Source organism: Mixophyes fleayi, chromosome 10 (genome assembly GCF_038048845.1).
Source record: "Mixophyes fleayi isolate aMixFle1 chromosome 10, aMixFle1.hap1, whole genome shotgun sequence".
NCBI lineage: Eukaryota > Metazoa > Chordata > Amphibia > Anura > Limnodynastidae > Mixophyes > Mixophyes fleayi.
The window spans coordinates 30738178-30755955 of record NC_134411.1 but is presented as its reverse complement, the minus strand read 5'-3'; the positions used below and the strand labels follow the sequence as shown (position 1 = coordinate 30755955).

General features: G+C 39.1%; 1 protein-coding gene across 4 annotated transcripts in view; it reads right to left on the bottom strand.

Annotated features, from left to right (window-relative positions):
- Positions 1-17778, bottom strand: part of LRRC4C (leucine rich repeat containing 4C) — a 610411-nt gene that overhangs the window by 113765 nt on the left and 478868 nt on the right. For all 4 annotated transcript variants that reach the window (XM_075188319.1, XM_075188315.1, XM_075188317.1 and 1 more), the window contains exon 5: positions 2055-2114. The gene's annotated coding sequence lies outside the window, so the exon portion shown is untranslated. The remainder of the gene's footprint in view (positions 1-2054; positions 2115-17778) is intronic.

Sequence of the window (17778 nt, the reverse complement as noted above, 5' to 3'; positions counted from 1 at the left end):
GGTGGAGGTAATGAATGCTGGCATAGGTGGAGGTACTGGATGTTGGTATAGGTGGAGGTACCGATGTTGGTATAAGTGGAGGTAATGAATGCTGGCATAGGTGGAGGTACTGGATGTTGGTATAGGTGGAGATAACAGAGGTTGGTACATGGGGAGGGACTGGATGTTGGTATAGGTGGAGGTACCGATGTTGGTATAAGTGGAGGTAATGAATTCTGGCATAGGTGGAGGTACTGGATGTTGTTATAGGTGGAGATAACGGAGGTTGGTACATGGGGAGCTACTGGATGTTGGTATAGGTGGAGGTACTGTATGGTATAGGTGGAGGCACTGAAAGTTGGCATAGGTGGATATAATGGAGATTCGCATATGGGGTGGTACTGGATGTTGGTATAGGTGGAGGTACTGTATGGTATAGGTGGAGGCACTGAAAGTTGGCATAGGTGGATATAATGGAGATTCGCATATGGGGTGGTACTGGATGTTGGTATAGGTGGAGGTACTGGAGGTTTATATAAAGGGAGGTACTAGAGATTGATATATGTGGGAGCACCAGAGTTTAGTACCAGTGTTTGGAATATACTGGGGCACTGGAGACTGAGATAATGTAGATCACCTAGAAGTTGGTAATGTGGGGTAACAAGGTATAACTACCATTGGTAGTAATGTGTGACTGTATTTACCTAGTTAAGGTAAGGATATACATTTAAATGGAGTGAAGTCAATTGATAGTCAGACTTCAGGGTGCCAAAGGTTTTGTGCCCACAAGTTCCACACCGGTTATATTTGACCCTGCCAGCAAAAGACAACATTTTGATGGAACACTCTGTTTTGGTAGAACCATCCTTCCTAAATTGATATATACAATATGCATGGCTTTAAGAATCTTTAGAAAATCATAGACAGATCTTCTATTTGTGCAATTGATTAACTTCATTCCACAATATCACACTTGGAAGCATCGACTTAACATGTGTCACTGGATGGAAATTTGCCCAAATAAGCATACACCAAAGTGTATCCCACACAGACACACACACCCTAAGACCCCCCTTTCCATAGGGGACATATCACATGCTATGCCATTGTAGCTGCCTGCTTAATTGAAATAAATCTGGTCATCCGGATGCAATGTAGATTGCCAAAAACTGAGAAATATATTGCAAACAGTTTTGTGTTTTTAGTATACATATTACTCCTAAATATTCCACATTAACTGCAATATTGTTGTCTGATATTACTGCAGAACTAGGGGCCATTGTGACATATTTTTCCATGATGGTGGTACTCCCAATGATAAATGAAATAACGTACAGTGAAGTTTGGGTTTTGCCTTAAATGTTTCACCATCAATACATGAGCAAAATTTCTTCATCAATTTTTTCAGGCATTACACCTATCAGGAACTATCATAGAAAAACAGCACGTTATCTATGCTATCTCAGACTATAACATTATAATGATGACACTTCTTAAAGGACAGCAGACACGGCAACACTTGTCAAGCAACTGAGCCAACTTCAACCAAACTCTTCAAGGATTAAATTACGCAGGGATGAAATCAGGGGGCGACTGTAAAGACCATATCCTAAAACCACTATCTGCATAAACCTTACTGGCCCAATTTCAAACTAGCTGCAGAAGATTGTATTTAAAATGTGCCCGTCAAGTACTCACAGTGGAGGTGGCCATTTTGTGAACAGAACCAATATACAGCCTATAAATTTGCGAAGAATTAGTGACATCCCTGAAGAGTGATGTACAATATGATGTCACTGGATCCTAGTGAATTGATTGGCTGCATTCTTATGCACAATAGTCCAGCCCACAAAATGTCTGCCTCCATTTTGACTAGGCGATGGGGGCACTTTTAATTTGAGGGGAATACATGGATAAAATACTAGCACAATGTGTTAGAAAGTGAGTTTCTGAAGAGGAGTTCTGACTCTTATAAATAATAAAACGTACGGTCATATTGTGACTTGCTGTACATTGCAATCCTCGTAGGTGATATTTAGTCATCATGTATCATTCAGTAATAGCGGATTTCTTACCTAGTGGGATCAATTGGAGTTGTCGGTATCTAGTTAAGTTCTGACTTGTTTATGCATCAGCTGCAGGAAACAGAGAGAGAAAATAAGATTTAACAATTCAGTCTATGCAGCATAGAACATTGTTCTGAAAATAGTACTGGCTTATTATTTTATGCAATGTGGCTGAGCTAATTAAGCCCACAAGACCTGTGACTGTAAGTGCTTCAGTTTCTAATAACTAACTATAAAACCCTACTTCAACAAATCAACCACATCCCGATGCTATTTGATTGGACAGCTCTAATCCTGCAGAGGTCATCTGTCCTGTCTGGTGAACTTATCTAGCAAGATAGGCTCCGCCCACAGGATGCCCATTATTATACTTGTCAGTGGGGCGAGGGGGTGACTAATGAATACTAATGTAAGGGTCAAAGGTTATATTTAACATTCATTTAAAACTAAAATAAAAGAGTTATACCCCAAACACATAACTCTTTTATTGTGTCTGCTAAAAAGCAATCCAATAATGTAATAGTTAATTGTCAATTTATGGTCAGAATATACATGTGATAATGCAAATCCTTTCAACACTACGCTGGTAAAGAAAGATATGTCCATTTTTGCTTTTGTCTCACTTAGATATAATTCACCAGTAGGAGCACCTTTGTAAAGACAAGTTTCAGCTTACTTATTAAGTTGGTTAGATACATTCTGTAGAAAAGTGTATCTAACATTATTAAACATAACAAAAACAAATTGTGAGGGAGCTGGATCATTGTCCAATGTAAGACACTTTATTGACGCTGGGTATTTCAAAATCACTGATTATGTGACATGTGGGACCAGTAATACACAAAAGATTATACACATTATGTGCAGCACGCTGGCTAAGTGGTCAGCACTTCTGCCTCACAGCACTGGGGTCATGAGTTCGAATCCCGACCATGGCCTTATATCTGTGTGTAGTTTGTATGTTCTCCCCGTGTTTGGGTGGGTTTCCTCCAGGTGCTCCGGTTTCCTCCCACAATCCAAAAATATACTAGTAGGTTAATTGGCTGCTATCAAATTGACCTTAGTCTGTGTTTCTGTGTATCTTAGGGAATTTAGACTGTAAGCTCCAATGGGGCAGGGACTGAAGTGAGTGCGTTCGCTGTACAGCGCTGCGGAATTAATGGCGCTATATAATTAAATGATGATGATTATACTAGATTATATTAGAGAGTGTATCTAATCAACAAGTTAGTAACAAAATTTAAGTGGAAAAGATAGACTCACTTTATTGATACCTCAGAAAAATGTTATAGACCAAATCAAGCTAATTTATTCAACAAAATATATGTTTTTTCACATATGTCATGCACAATAGTACATTTACCGTCACTAGACATAAACAAACAAGACATTAATTCCATACTCTTTTGACTGTGCGCTGATCTGCTACAAAGGAGAGGCCTGGGCTGGCAGGTCATGCTGTGATTAGTAGTTCCACCACATCTATTGCACCGCAGGTTGCCTACCTTTGTAATACACAATTGAATCATCCCAATAAACGTTGCAAAGGCATTTGTTGTTGCTCAATAAAATAAATCTAATTTCCCCATTAGAATAGAGAAAATGTCTTAAGGGCCAATGAGGGTATTTCTAAGACATTCCTTACTGTGTAGGAAAAGTGGAAATTAATAAATATGAGTGTTTGTCTGTATTTCCTCTCAAACATGCAGCTAAGTCAATACCCCACTGAAATTCGTTTTGTATTCCGGTAATGGCGCTGATGGGTAAAAATAGCTGTTAACCCTAAACTTAGACTACAGCAACGTCTAGGTTTGATTAAAGAGTCGGAGAGATACTTGCTCAGTTTGTGATGTCACTAGACAGCTGGTTGCTGCTGTACGATTAACCAATAAAAACACTCATGTGAAAATATCATTTCCATCTCATAAAATGGGGCACGGTCCGGCTGTTTTTATTGGCTGGTGTTTACTTTTGACCATCGAGCGCCTTCTTTAATTGGACAATAAGTTATACTTGGCAGGACAATGCAATATACACTTTGGATTGACTGTGCAGAAGAGTAGATTTAAGGCATAGGTTGAAGACAAGGAAAGGGTATCAGATTTTGGGCAGAAGACATGACATGGCTTTATGGCAATGAAATTATGTTACCCATAATAAAACTGCACAGGGAGGGAGGTCAATTGGTTTGTCTAAATCACCAGTACAACAAGCAGCACAGTGGATAGAGGGACCCACAACATGCAATAACCGCTGGCTGTTTAACCCAAGTAAATGGAAAAGGTGAACACCTCTATAATAGGTACAGAAACAGAAGAAAGGGCTATTCAATGCAAACTATAAATTAGAAGCTGGAGAGAATGATATTAAACACTGTAACCCAGCAACAATGGTCTGTAATTATAATAGACATTACATTTATAATATAATTATGAAATCTAATATATTATTATATGAGGATGTTTAAGAAAAGGTGAAATAACTGATAATAATAATAATTATAATAATAATAATAATTATAATAATAATAATAATAATAATATACATTACATGGAAATTGGACATCACCAAAGAGTTCTGTGAACATAGACATATTTTATAAACTTTTATAAATACTAAACTGTGGGTTTGAAAATCTGGAGATGTTGCCTATAGCAACCAATCAGATTCTAGCTGATTGGTTGCTATAGGCATTTATTTAGTACATTCTACAAAATGACAGCTAGAATCTGATTGGTTGCTATAGGCAACATCTCCACTTTTTCAAAACCCGCAGTTTAGTAAATATACCCCTTAAACTTGATACCTTAGCAACACAGGGTATTAATGAAGCAATTGAAATGTCATCCTTTATTAATTGATTGTATATCTATGTTTTCTTTCCCAATTTTAAGGTTATTATATTTTAGGTATAAATATCCATTGTTATCTATTAATGGGTATCAGGTTTATTAGGTATATGTTAAATGGATGTATGTCTATTTATGTATATGTGAGGAAATAGTTAGGTCTTTGTATTAGTGAGTATCTGTTAGCTTATACTCTGATTTGTAACTAATAGCTATATATTATTATGTTTGATTGGTTAGAGTAATATGTATAATTGTGTGCCTCACCTATAGTTATAGATGGTCTTCTAGAAAATGGCACTCGTTTTTTGAGTTTATCTAGTCTTTTATTAGTGCATGATTCTCAGCCTGTTTTAAATATGTATCACTGTGTCATATTAGTCATAGTTAAAAAAAAATTAATTATTAGACATATACGGAGCTGGGGCTCAACTTCTAACCGAAAGTGATGTATTGCGGTTTCCGGAAATATGCCTTTTGATGCATTGCAATGCATTCAATGAGGACGGAAGCGCTTGGACGCGATTGGATTAGAGGAAAAGGGCTCTACTTTTTAAACTTGATGAGTAGTGTGACTGGATATGACCCCTTGAGAAAGTCTTTTGGAGACAAAACGCGTTGGGTACAATGTGACTGGTTCACCCCAAGATCGGGATAAGAAGTGGAACGTGCTCTATCTGGCCGAGAGTTCTACTTATATTCTGGAACATCTATCTTGGTTTATGGAGGAGGACAGATAAGCTGTTTTATTCTATATTTTATATAACTTTTGCTCCATGATGTTTTTAAGTGCTTTTAAGTATTTTTGCATTAAATTCTATTTTTGATTACCAGCCTGAGTATCATTGAGATACTGTATTTAAATAAGAATGTACTACACTATTTTGGCTATTTTCTTGTGTTGTAGTTCTAATTTGGATTTACCGTTTTGGCGACAAGAGGAAGGAGTGTTAGAATACCATCATTCTACTCGTCTACTCACCAGATAAGCTGATTATTATTTACACTTCTGGTACGGGTCTAATCGGCACTGTTTATACATCCCCATTTGTCTAAATGAATTATACTATTATACTATGTTTGGCGCTTCTTTTACTTTGTGTTTTGGATTTTAGGTTTTGACACTCGCAGATAGGTGTAATTTGATAAAGGAGCTGCCTACTGTTGATATAAGTATATGTGTACTTGATACTGGTACGATTTGATCACAGGTATATATATATATATATATATACATATATATATATATATATATATATATATATATATATATATATATTAATTAGTTAATAATAATGGGCCTGATTCATTAAGAATCTTAACTTGAGAAACTTCTTATTTCAGTCTCCTGGACAAAACCATGTTACAATGCAAGGGGTGCAAATTAGTATTCTGTTTTGCACATAAGTTAAATACTGACTGTTTTTTCATGTAGCACACAAATATCAACTTTAAATTTCAGTGTACAAATAAGCTATCAAGTATTTGTGTGCTACATGAAAAAACAGGCAGTATTTAACTTATGTGCAAAACAGAATACTAATTTGCACCCCTTGTATTGTAACATGGTTTTGTCCAGGAGACTGAAATAAGAAGTTTCTCAAGTTAAGATTCTTAATGAATCAGGCCCAATATTCTTAATATTATTAGGCACTTTTAGTTATATATATATATATATATATATATATATATATATATATATATATATGTTATAAGTTTAGCTTTTATATATGTTGTGTTTTAGAACCACTGACCCTTTAAGATGACTCAATCATTGACTTCAATGCACACTCATATTACAGGATGGGAATTACATATTTTCATGTCAGTGCCCTTGACAGTGATAAATGAGTAATACATAATGAATCCGAACTGTTCTACAAAGAGCTCTACAAGTAATTGCCAGTATAATGTTGATTCCTTAGAAATGAAGGATACTGGGTCTGGATGGTATAGAGTATTTTATGATCCTTTTTCATAGTCAGACTTTAAAAACAGCTAACAGTGTTTACATTGCTGCTAGCAAGTTGGTTTAATTATTCAAGTGAGCGTCATGTGGCAAACACTCTCAAAGATGTGACAGCATCCATAGAATAACTAATAAATGTTTTTTAGGGAACACAGAGGTTTTTATACCAAGACAGGTCAATAAAGGGTTTTCCTTTGGCAACTAAGAATATATGATTCTTTTTTCAATATGTTACACTATAGCGTCAGAGCCTTTCGTAACGCTTTTCCGGTCAGTTTCATGGCCTCGGTTCCGTCCTCTACTCTTCCTTGCACCGGGGCCTGCAGCTTGCTCATTCCATCTCTGGCGTCACTATTAAAATACATGTGTAGGTAGGTGATTGGATAGATTCTTGCTTAGAGTATCAATTCTGCACAAAAAACGCATGTCCACATTTGCAACACTTTTAATGTTCTGTGCAGGATTATGATCATTGGACTGAATAAGAAATAGCCCATTTAACTTCTCTGCAATCAACGTTTGAACATCATTGTATGTACAGATAAAGAATGTATGTGTGTATTGTACCTATGTATGAAACAAAGTTCAAACTTTTTTTTTTCATATTAAATACCACATTAACTCATTCCCAAGTCTTAATACTAATTCGCATCCATCTGTTACTTTTCTTCAGCCTTTAGATTTGTCTATTCTTGTTTAAATATACCAAATCAACTGTATATACCTGTCTGGTATGGCTCTTTACATCACATGGTAATATGTATTTGCATTCAGCACCACGGACAGCTACATTGTACTGTTAATACTGCCTGTCCCAGAACTGCTATTTATGAATTGATGGTAAGCAGATTTGTTTGTCCTTTATCTGGATCTAATCAATCTGTAGATGGACCTCTTTATTTGTAGATTATTAGCTAAGTAATGCAGAGTATTGTCCTGTAGCAACTACTTATGAACATACAGTAATGGGTATATTTACTAAACTGCGGGTTTGAAAAGTGGAGATGTTGCCTATAGCAACCAATCAGATTCTAGTTATCATTTATTTAGTACATGCTACAAACTGACAGCTAGAATCTGATTGGCTGCTATAGGCAACATCTCCACTTTTTCAAACCCGCAGTTTAGTAAATATACCCCTAAGTCTGTTTTCATATTAAGGGGCAGCAAAAGAACTGGATTCATCTGGACCCCTTAATTCTTGAAGGCCTGTAGCCTTTTTGCAGCTTGAGATAATGTTCCGTAAGGATTGCATCTGCATGTTCACGATCACATAGGATTGATTAGAGTAGGACGTTCCACCGTTCCCTTACATAAGATTAGCACCTGCAGGTAACAAATTACTTTTTAGTTGGGTTCATTTTGCTGTTTGCAACTTCCTGTGACAGCTCTGGCTACTAACCAAGAAACAAAAGATATTAGGTGGTGTAAAGATAATTTATTGTGAGCACCCAAAGCAGATGAACCAATCATACCTACAAAGCCAATTACAGTCCTACAGACTGAGGGGAACCTATGAGCCACTGTTAGATATTAATGTGTATCAAAGTCTGTGCATTTCTAGGTAAATTAATTACCTGACATAACTGGAGCATAGGGATGAGTAAAGTTCAGGACATATTCTGTGTAATTTGAGGTTCGATGTTCCAGTGACGCAGTGTTTGAGTTTCACTTGTGATTGGTTATAAATTTGCATAAAGCTGGTACAATACCATTTAATTCATTCTGCTCTGAGTCGTGGGGAGAACTAGAAAACATGGAAGGCCAAATTTTGCAGCTAAATTTGGAACAAGGTGAATATTTTGGGAAAGAATTTTGAATATTTTCACCCATCTCTACTGGAGTGTTTTGCTCAAAACCAATTCTGTCCAGCGTGCCATCTGTCCCATCCCTTTGTGCAAATCAGGAATCTATCAGTAGATGGATCTTTAAAGTAGCCAAACAAACTTTAAACGGCTACAATTGTTCATCTGCTACCTAGTATACCAATTTTTCACCATACCACTCAGATTGCATACTCATTATATGTAATATTAATCTGCTGTTTTATGTTATCAGATGTAATATGTTTGTGTTATGATCCCCTAATTGTACAACACTGTGTAATATTCAGTGCTTTATAAATAAATAATAATAATAATAATAATAATAATAATAATAATAATAATAATAATAATACTGTATGTTGCATTACTTTAAGGTACATGCTTCAGTCAGAATAAAGTGTCTAACAATGTTTAAGGAATAGAAATTCGATTTCTAAGCCGGGGCCCTATCTGTGCGGAGTTTGTATGTTCTCCCCATGTTTCTGTGGGCTTCCTCCACATGCTCCCTTTTCCTCCCAATCTCCAAAAAACATACTGGTAGGTTGAATGGCTTCTGATAGAAATGGACCCTAGCTTGTGAGAGTGTTAGGGAATTTAGATTGTAAGCTCCAATGGTGCAGGGACTGATGTGAATACAAATCCTCTGTCCAGGGCTGCATAATAGGATTGACGCTCTATATGCAAAATACATCATGAATTAGTGATCTGTGGCTCGTGTCAACCGATTGTGAGATCAGTGTGATTTTAATAATTTGTAAGAAATAATATACATTCCACTTCTTATCCACCAATAGAATAATTTGCAGAAACATGGCTTTAAAGCAACTGCCTGGAATCTTCGACCTGCTTTTAACCTTCATTACATTGTCAGTGAACAGAGTACCGTGTATGAGTAGAGTAAGACCTATTGCAGAGTGTTAGTGCACGGCATGTTAATGAAGGACTGGTGGGAATTGATCTAGTCATCCCCATTCATGTCTATGCTCCCAGACCTGCTTCCCAGGTGGACTGCCATTAATCCACTCCAAGCATTTGGAGAGTCTCAATATAAGCTGTGGATCTGGAGCGCATTGACTCAAAGAAGTAGAAAGGATTCCAGCTCTTCTGGCAGGGAAAGGATTAAGAAGCATAACTAACAGACAGTAATAGTTCTCTCTATATTTCAGATATCTTGTGTCACCGAGTCCCTGGGTAGTACTTCAAAGGAGTGAGAAGCAGTGTTGAATACTCTTTAACTCCTGGTCTTATCACTTTAGAATCCCAGAAGAGGTCAGTATGTTGCTATTCTCTATTCTGCCGGGTCCCCTTATTGTCTGGAAGAGAATGGAATTAATTGCTTCACTTAGCTCTCCACTTAATTCAACATATTACTCCGCACTTCACTACCCATCCAAATGAGGAGAGTGGAGTTTAAAAAAGAAAACAAAAAAAACATTTAACTGCTATTCTAGAAATATGCAATCACGCTTCCCCTGTTTTCTCTTTTTTCCGCTCTTTTTCACATAAAGTAATTTCTTTTCTTTTTTTTTTGTGTGTGCTGTCCCCATGCTGGAGATTGGAATTATCACTCAGATAGAATGGTTATTTGTACTGTATTCGGCTGAAAGCATAGGGAAGATTAATGAAAGCTGGTGTGCAGAAAAAGTTGCTACTACCCAAAGCTTCCAATCAGACGTTCGCTTTAATCTTACAAAACTCTACTGGGGAAATGACAATGAACCCAATTAGTTGCTGCGGCTTACAGTACCTTTTATTTAGCACGTGCATCATGGAAACAAAGCAAACTTAGAAAAATTATATATATATATATATATATATATATATATATATATATATATATATATATATATACACACACACATACACACACACACACACACACACACACACACTAGGCGTGATTCATTAGGGAAAGTAAAGCAAAAAAATGAGTAACTTTGCACCTTGGCAAAACCATGTTGCATTGGAGGGGGAGCTAGATTTAAAATGTGTGGACAGATTTATAGTTGGGGTAGGGCATGTCCTAGATCAACTTTAAATTTCAGTGTAAAAATAAAGCTATCAAGTATTTGTGTGCTACATGAAAAAACAGCCAGTATTTATCTTATGTGCAAAATAATAAACTAATCTGCACCCCTGGCATTGTAACATGGTTTGTCCAGGAGAAAAGAAAACTCACTCATTTTTTTACCTTACTTTTCTTAATGAATCGGGTCAACTGTCTCTCTCCTTATATATTGAAACAGAATAAATCCTGTTACTTTTATTTATATACATTACATTAAAAACATATTTTGTTCATTTTATATTTCTTATGCCGAAAAGAAATAGCATCTATCTATACAAGCAAATTTTATTTGTAATATATTACTATTGCATATGTAAGACACGGACCTGTATTTAAACTTTCCCTTATAATATAATTTACTCTTACTTTCTGTGTTTGTCTTTTTAAACCACTGCAGAGAACTACGAAATATATGCGCTACCTATTAATTCACTAATTTACTTCTTCCCGGCCACAATTTGTGTTGCATTGAGTCAGTATGTTCACTAAGCCTTCCCAAACACATAACCAGTAATGACACCAACCTCAAAATAAATTAACCTAAAACATACTTGCCAACTCTCCCTGAATGTCAGTGAGACTCCCTGAAATAAGTGTGATCTCCCTCACTCCCTGAAGAGTGGTTGGCTTCGCCACCTGTGGCAGGATGACACAGTTCAGAAATTGTGTCCTATGTCCATGTATTGATGCCCATGGAGGTGGCCATTTTCATGGAGACCATAATTTAATCGGAGACTAACAGGTAAGACAACATGACTTCAGTAATGGAGACAGAAATGTAAAAGATACTTCAGTCTCAAGAGATTCATTAGCTGCTCTTCTTTAACGTATAGTTGCCTACTCTCCCGGAATGTTCTTGAGACTCCCACATTTCCGGGAGAGCTTCCGGGCTCCCGGGAGAGCAGGGTAACCTCCCGGTTCTCGCCCCCGCAATAGACAAGTGGCGGGGACGGGGCTAAATGACGTAAATATTGCATCATCTTAACGATTTGACACTAAAGAAAAACACCAGGCTATGCACAGTTACTCTAAACTGAACCACTAACGTACCCGTGCAGATAAAAAGGAGAAGCCTCCTCTAGAACCAGCAGAGGATAGAGGCTCAGTTAAGATAAATGGTAAAGGACGATGGTAAGCTCATTTAGCCAGAGCCATCTTTACCATCTGTTGGATGTTATTGTATGTATTTTTTCTGCTTAATTTATCAGCTCTTTATAGATCAAGTAATAATAACTAATGACAAAGAAATCCATCTATAAATGGTAAAACTATCGTTTTATTTTGCAAAGTTTTCCGACCTCTCTAAAAGTTTGCTCATACTTTTTTAATTTTTTTCCTTCCTAGATCTTCCACCTCGCTCCATATCCCTTTTTAATGAAAGCTCGTCAGCGTGAGACAGCCTTAATTGCAACTGTGCCTTTATGTTAAAAAGTGTCTTGTCCACACATGAACCACATGCTGTGACATTCATCTCTCTCTGCCTGATACATCTCTGAATGCGCCGCACTTTATAGGTGGCTTTGAGACTATAGCAAAATTAATCTAGTTTCCCCCCGTCTTTTGTTGAAGACCAATATATTTTGTGCTGAAAATTGGATATATGTATAATTCTGAATTATGTTCAAGTTCTAAAATGTTTATTGAATTGTTTTTGATGCTGAAATGCAAGGAAAATATAGCAGCAGTTTTAGCACATGGTTTGCAATATTCTAGCACCGGGACACTTCTGGTGCCAGAACAATGCCAAACACCCCACTTGACGTATAGTTTAAATGGCTTCCTGTAGCTGGACATCTAAATTTCAGGCAATATGGGAGGCCATCTTTTGTCTGCCCACTGTATATCTACGTCTGGTCCAGTGGCATGTTCCTGGCAAAATGCTGGTAGTTCAATGTGGTTAGACAAGCAGCCATGGACTTGTAGGCATCTATATCTTCCCTGCTTCGCATGACTCAATCAGACCTATATGCTGTTAGTGAGCTTTTCGTCTCATACATGGAGCTCAAAGTTTTATAATAGAGCTCGACAAGCTCTAATGCACTTACATATACTACCAATACAATAGCATGTATTGGTAGAGATGCTCACTGACCCCCGTGAACTGGTTTTGGATCTGGATAGGTTTGTGTTTTGGTTTTGGCTTTGGCAAAACCGCCCTTGTTTGTTTTGGTTTTGGATTTTTTAGAAAAAATCCTAAAATATGCTAAAATCAGATCAGATCAGATCATTTGCAGTCAATTTTGACCACCTCACAGATCACAATATTATTTTCATACACTTTTGGACAAATACTGCAGTGACCTGGCTGGATGGTAAGTGACAAAACAATGACACAGACACACGGCAGTTCCTAGCACATCTAGGACACATTGGCACACAGCAGTTGCAGAAAAGCAAAATGGTGCAAGATGCAATTGTCTTTGGGCCCCCCCATCCACCCACCATTATGTTGGATCTTAAAAAGGAATACAAGAATCGCGAGATCCGAGATCCAATGACGTAACGATGACGTTTTGCCTCGTTTTTAAATCTGAAAAAGTGCGAAAGTACCGAGCCGGCTCGATGCTCGGATCACCTAAGTTCGGGTGTGTTCGGTTCTTGAGGAACCAAGCCTGAGCACACACTTTTATCCATTTAACTTGTCTAGTGCACATGTGAATGAGCAGCAGTAATTCACAGTTAACTGTGATTCAGTGCTAGCTGGTAAGCCAGATCCTTACTATGAAGTCACCTATCCTTGGTGAAAGAGCATGGAAGACTTAGAGTAAAGCAGCACGGTGGTACAGTGATTAGTATTACTTCCTTACAGTACTGGGAACACAGATTTCCAGCCTGTGCACAATCTGGGAGGAGTTTGTATGTTTTCCCTGTGTTTGATTGGGGTTTCCGCCCGGTGCTCCAGTTTCCTCCCACAGTACAACAACATAAATTGGCTGCTGATAAAATGGACTTTGTGCGTGGGGGCAGGGGCGGTTGGTAGAGAATTTAGATTGTAAGCTCCAATGGGCTAAGGACTGATGTGAACGATGAATTATTCTCTGCACAGCGCTGGGCAATATGGTGGTGCCAGAATGTATGTTACCCCAAAACCACTACAAATGACCCATCTCCCAATTTTTCTGATGTGTAAAAATGTTCAGGTTGACAGATCGGGAGCCTTAATTCAATATCTTTTAGTGCCTGGATTAGGGCAAGTGAATGTAACAGAAATATGCTTGTGTGACAAAAACACAGTAAAGACCCCTCTGCTCCGCTTTGTCGTACGTTGTATGCTACAAGCAAATACTGTAACTGATCATCTTTCACATTGCAGAAGCTCTGTGGCTATTTGTAGTTTAGGTCACAGAGAATACCGCATGAAAGTCAGTTACACATGACCAATGCACTTAGGCACAAAAGACAGAAACTCTCGTCTCCGTTGCGGAATACTTTCTTACATCGCCATGGCAACACAACAATACATCTATAGTGTTTGGTCCTTGGTGAAAGCCAGCTCTAGTATCAAGGAACATGTGTTCGTTGTATTGAGAATGGAATGTTTTCGCTTCTACACAATATTCCCAGAGGGCCTCAATGAACCTTTGCGGATACTATTTAATCGCATGGTTTTACATCATTTTTACGCGTTTAGAAGCTGTTTTGCTGTCCTGTGGTGCACTGCTCAGGTAAAACAGAAATAAATACTTGACTCAAATAAAATCTAGTTCTAAAACCCTATATTGAGCCAAAATTAAATAATATAAATGATTGTATAATATATATTTCACTATACTATGAACAAATATTTCTATTCTAAATCTAATGTACCTTTGAGGATCCTAAATAAAAAGAAAATCAGGACAAAAATGTCCACCTGGTAGCGGTACTAGCTCTGAAGGTGGGAAAGGGAAGGGAAGCAACTATATGCAATAACTTGAGGAGCGCTAGGGTTGTGATTGGATGATAAGGGCAATGTTGACTCTCCTGGTGTGGAAAGCAGAGTGATGAAGATTTATGGATTTTTCACTTGTGTCAGAAAACAAGAACATCCTCAGGGCTCTTTCTTTTAAAATCTTAAACTCCATACCCAAATTATATATTTATATTTCTACAAGAGAACATGAATCATTGAGTTAGCGGTGTGAGAAAATGTATTCCTAAGAAAAGGTCAGTGGCCAGTGGAGTAACTAACTACTAATGAAGCAGCCTATGGCTGCTGCTATAGGACCCCGTGGTAATCGGGGCCCAATGATAAAGGCCTATCCACTCCAGAGGCCCATGCTTTGCTCTTCTATTCCCAAAAAAGGCTTCACTGTACATAAGTAGTCCCTCTTGCATGCTCTGAAGAGCAGAGAGGATCTCCTGAGTGCAGGGGCAGGCTGGGCTGGGGGCATGGGGGCATCTGCCCTTTGGGCCGGTCCCATAGTGGGCTAACTTGGCCTTAGCCATCTGCATTCTTTTTTCCTTTAAAATGTTCCTAATAGGCTGCTGAGCTAAGTCTCTTCCCACAGGATAAAATTTGCTAGCTAAACCCTTTGTGAGTGGATAGACAAATATCGCCAGTGTCAGACGCCCTCCCCGCTTGTCCTCTACATCATCATCAACATTTATTTATATAGCACCACTGATTCCGCAGCGCTGTACAGAGAACTCACATCAGTCCCTGCCCCATTGGAGCTTACAGTCTAAATTCCCTAACACACACGCAGACACAGAGACTAGGGTCAATTTTGATAGCAGCCAATTAACCTACTAGTATGTTTTTTGGAGTGTGGAAGGAAACCGGAGGAAACCCACGCAAACACGGGGAGAACATACAAACTCCTCTACAGCCGCGGATGGACGCCTTCCAGAGTTTCCTGTTCACCTCGTTGCTAGACAACAGGGAGCTTCCACTCTCGCCTGCTGGGTCCGCACCAGGTGCGCATACGCGTCCGTTGCTGGGGCAACAAAACGCTTCTTTCAGCTTCCTGTCAGCTGTCAGCTATTCTGACCGCTGAAACCACTGTCCTCCAATTTGAATCAAGTGTCCTCTGTGTTAGGGAGGCTCTGGCACCGTTAGGGTGTCAGAGTATCTAGTTCTCTCTATGCTCCAGCACTCCTGTACTAGCTACAGACTTCTGCCTGACTTCCTGTGCTTTGACCCAGCTTCCCCTCTGCTTTCGATAATCCTTTGGCACTAACTCTGCTATCTGCTTTTGACCCTTGGCTTCCTGACCTCACCTCTGCCTGCTCCTCTGTACCTCACCTCTCTGCACGGTTTGACTTCTGCTTGTACGATTACGTCTGTTAGCCTCACACCTCGCCGGTAGCTATCTCGGAGGGCCGCAACCTGCACGTCTCTTGCAGAGAACCCCAAACTCACTTACGAGGGTCCCTGGTGAAGACCAGATGCTTGTCAGACTTTGCGCCTCCTTGTTTAGCGGCGCCAATACCAGCAGGTGACCTTCTACCCAGAACACTCCGTTACAGCCAGGCCCTTTCAAATTTGCTATGGGGTCCCAGTGATTGTGTGTTGCGCCATTGGCAGGGGCCACAACCAAATGAATGAATATGGCAGCTAGCAGCTTACACTGAATAATATTCAGTTCAACTCACCGTTTGCTTGCCTGGTTACAGATGTTGCTAAGGAAGGTAAAGCTATTCACAACGTATCTGTTAAATAGCAGCAATGGTATGTTTTGAGTTAGTAACAGGTGATTTCAGGTAGAAGTCCTTTACATATCAGGAGTTATTCCAGCAACTTGTAATACACAGCACAGTGATTTTAATTAGACAAAATCATATTTGATGGTAACGAAAAGACAGCTGACTGTTTGACTTGTCAGTGGGAGAATAGAGAGTGTACAAAAATAAAAAGTGAAACTAAATTCCACTCATAAACAGGGCATATATCAGTGGTTCGCAAACTTTTTCAGTTCGCGGCACCCTTAGAATCTCCATAATTTTTTCAAGGCACCCCTCAAAAATAATTACCGAGCAGTCCCGTTTTATAAGTAGTTGGGTCAAAAAAACTTAATAAATATTTAGGTCAGGACAGAAATACTTATTTAGTTGTATGCAAAAATAATACACATAAATCCAAGAGAAAATAATATTTTTATATATTTTTTTCAATTATATTTCTGTCAAAGAATAGTTTACAGCGAACTCACACTGTGCCCTACATCCACACACTCTGTGCCCTCCTTCATCTCCACACAGTCTGTGCCTCTGCATCATCCTCTCACTCTCACCCCGCTGCATCTTCCTTTCACTCTGCCCCCACTGCATCCTCCACACACTCTGCATCATCCTCTAACTCTGCCCCCGCTGCATCTTCCTTTCACTCTGCCCCCTCTGTATCCTCCACACACTCTGCCGCCTCTGCATCCTCCTGTCAATCTGCCCCCTCTGCATCCTCCTCTCAATCTCCCCCTCTGCATCATCCACTCACTCTGCCCCCTCTGCATCTTACTTTCACTCTGCCCCCTCTGCATCCTCCTCTCAATCTGCCCCCTCTGCATCATCCACTCACTCTGCCCCCTCTGCATCTTCATTTCACTCTGCCCCCTCTGCATCTTCCTTCACTCTGCCCCCTCTGCATCCTCCTCTCACTCTGCCCCCTCTGCATCCTCCACACACTCTGCCGCCTCTGCATCCTCCTCTCAATCTGCCCCCTCTGGACCCGGGCGCCGCAGGATTGGTGACAGCGCCGCGTTTCCCCAGGGAGCACACTTTAGGAACCGCTGGCATATACACTAAACACCTTTACAGTGTACACGGTGGAAGTGGCCATTTTGTGGACTGAACCAACATTCTCTGGAATTTAGCCAAACAAGTCATAAAACCATTGCGACATGAGGCACTTCAGCCATATGTGGGCTAAGCCAATCATTAATTCAGTATTAACTAATGGCATCGCTCAGGCATCTCTTACTCGTTCCTAGTGAAGTTTCTTGGCCGTATTCTCATGAATATTGATTTAGTCCCCAAAATGGCTGCCTCCACTGTGTGCAAGTGCTGCGTATACTGAAAAGTATTTAATATTCACTGGGAACTA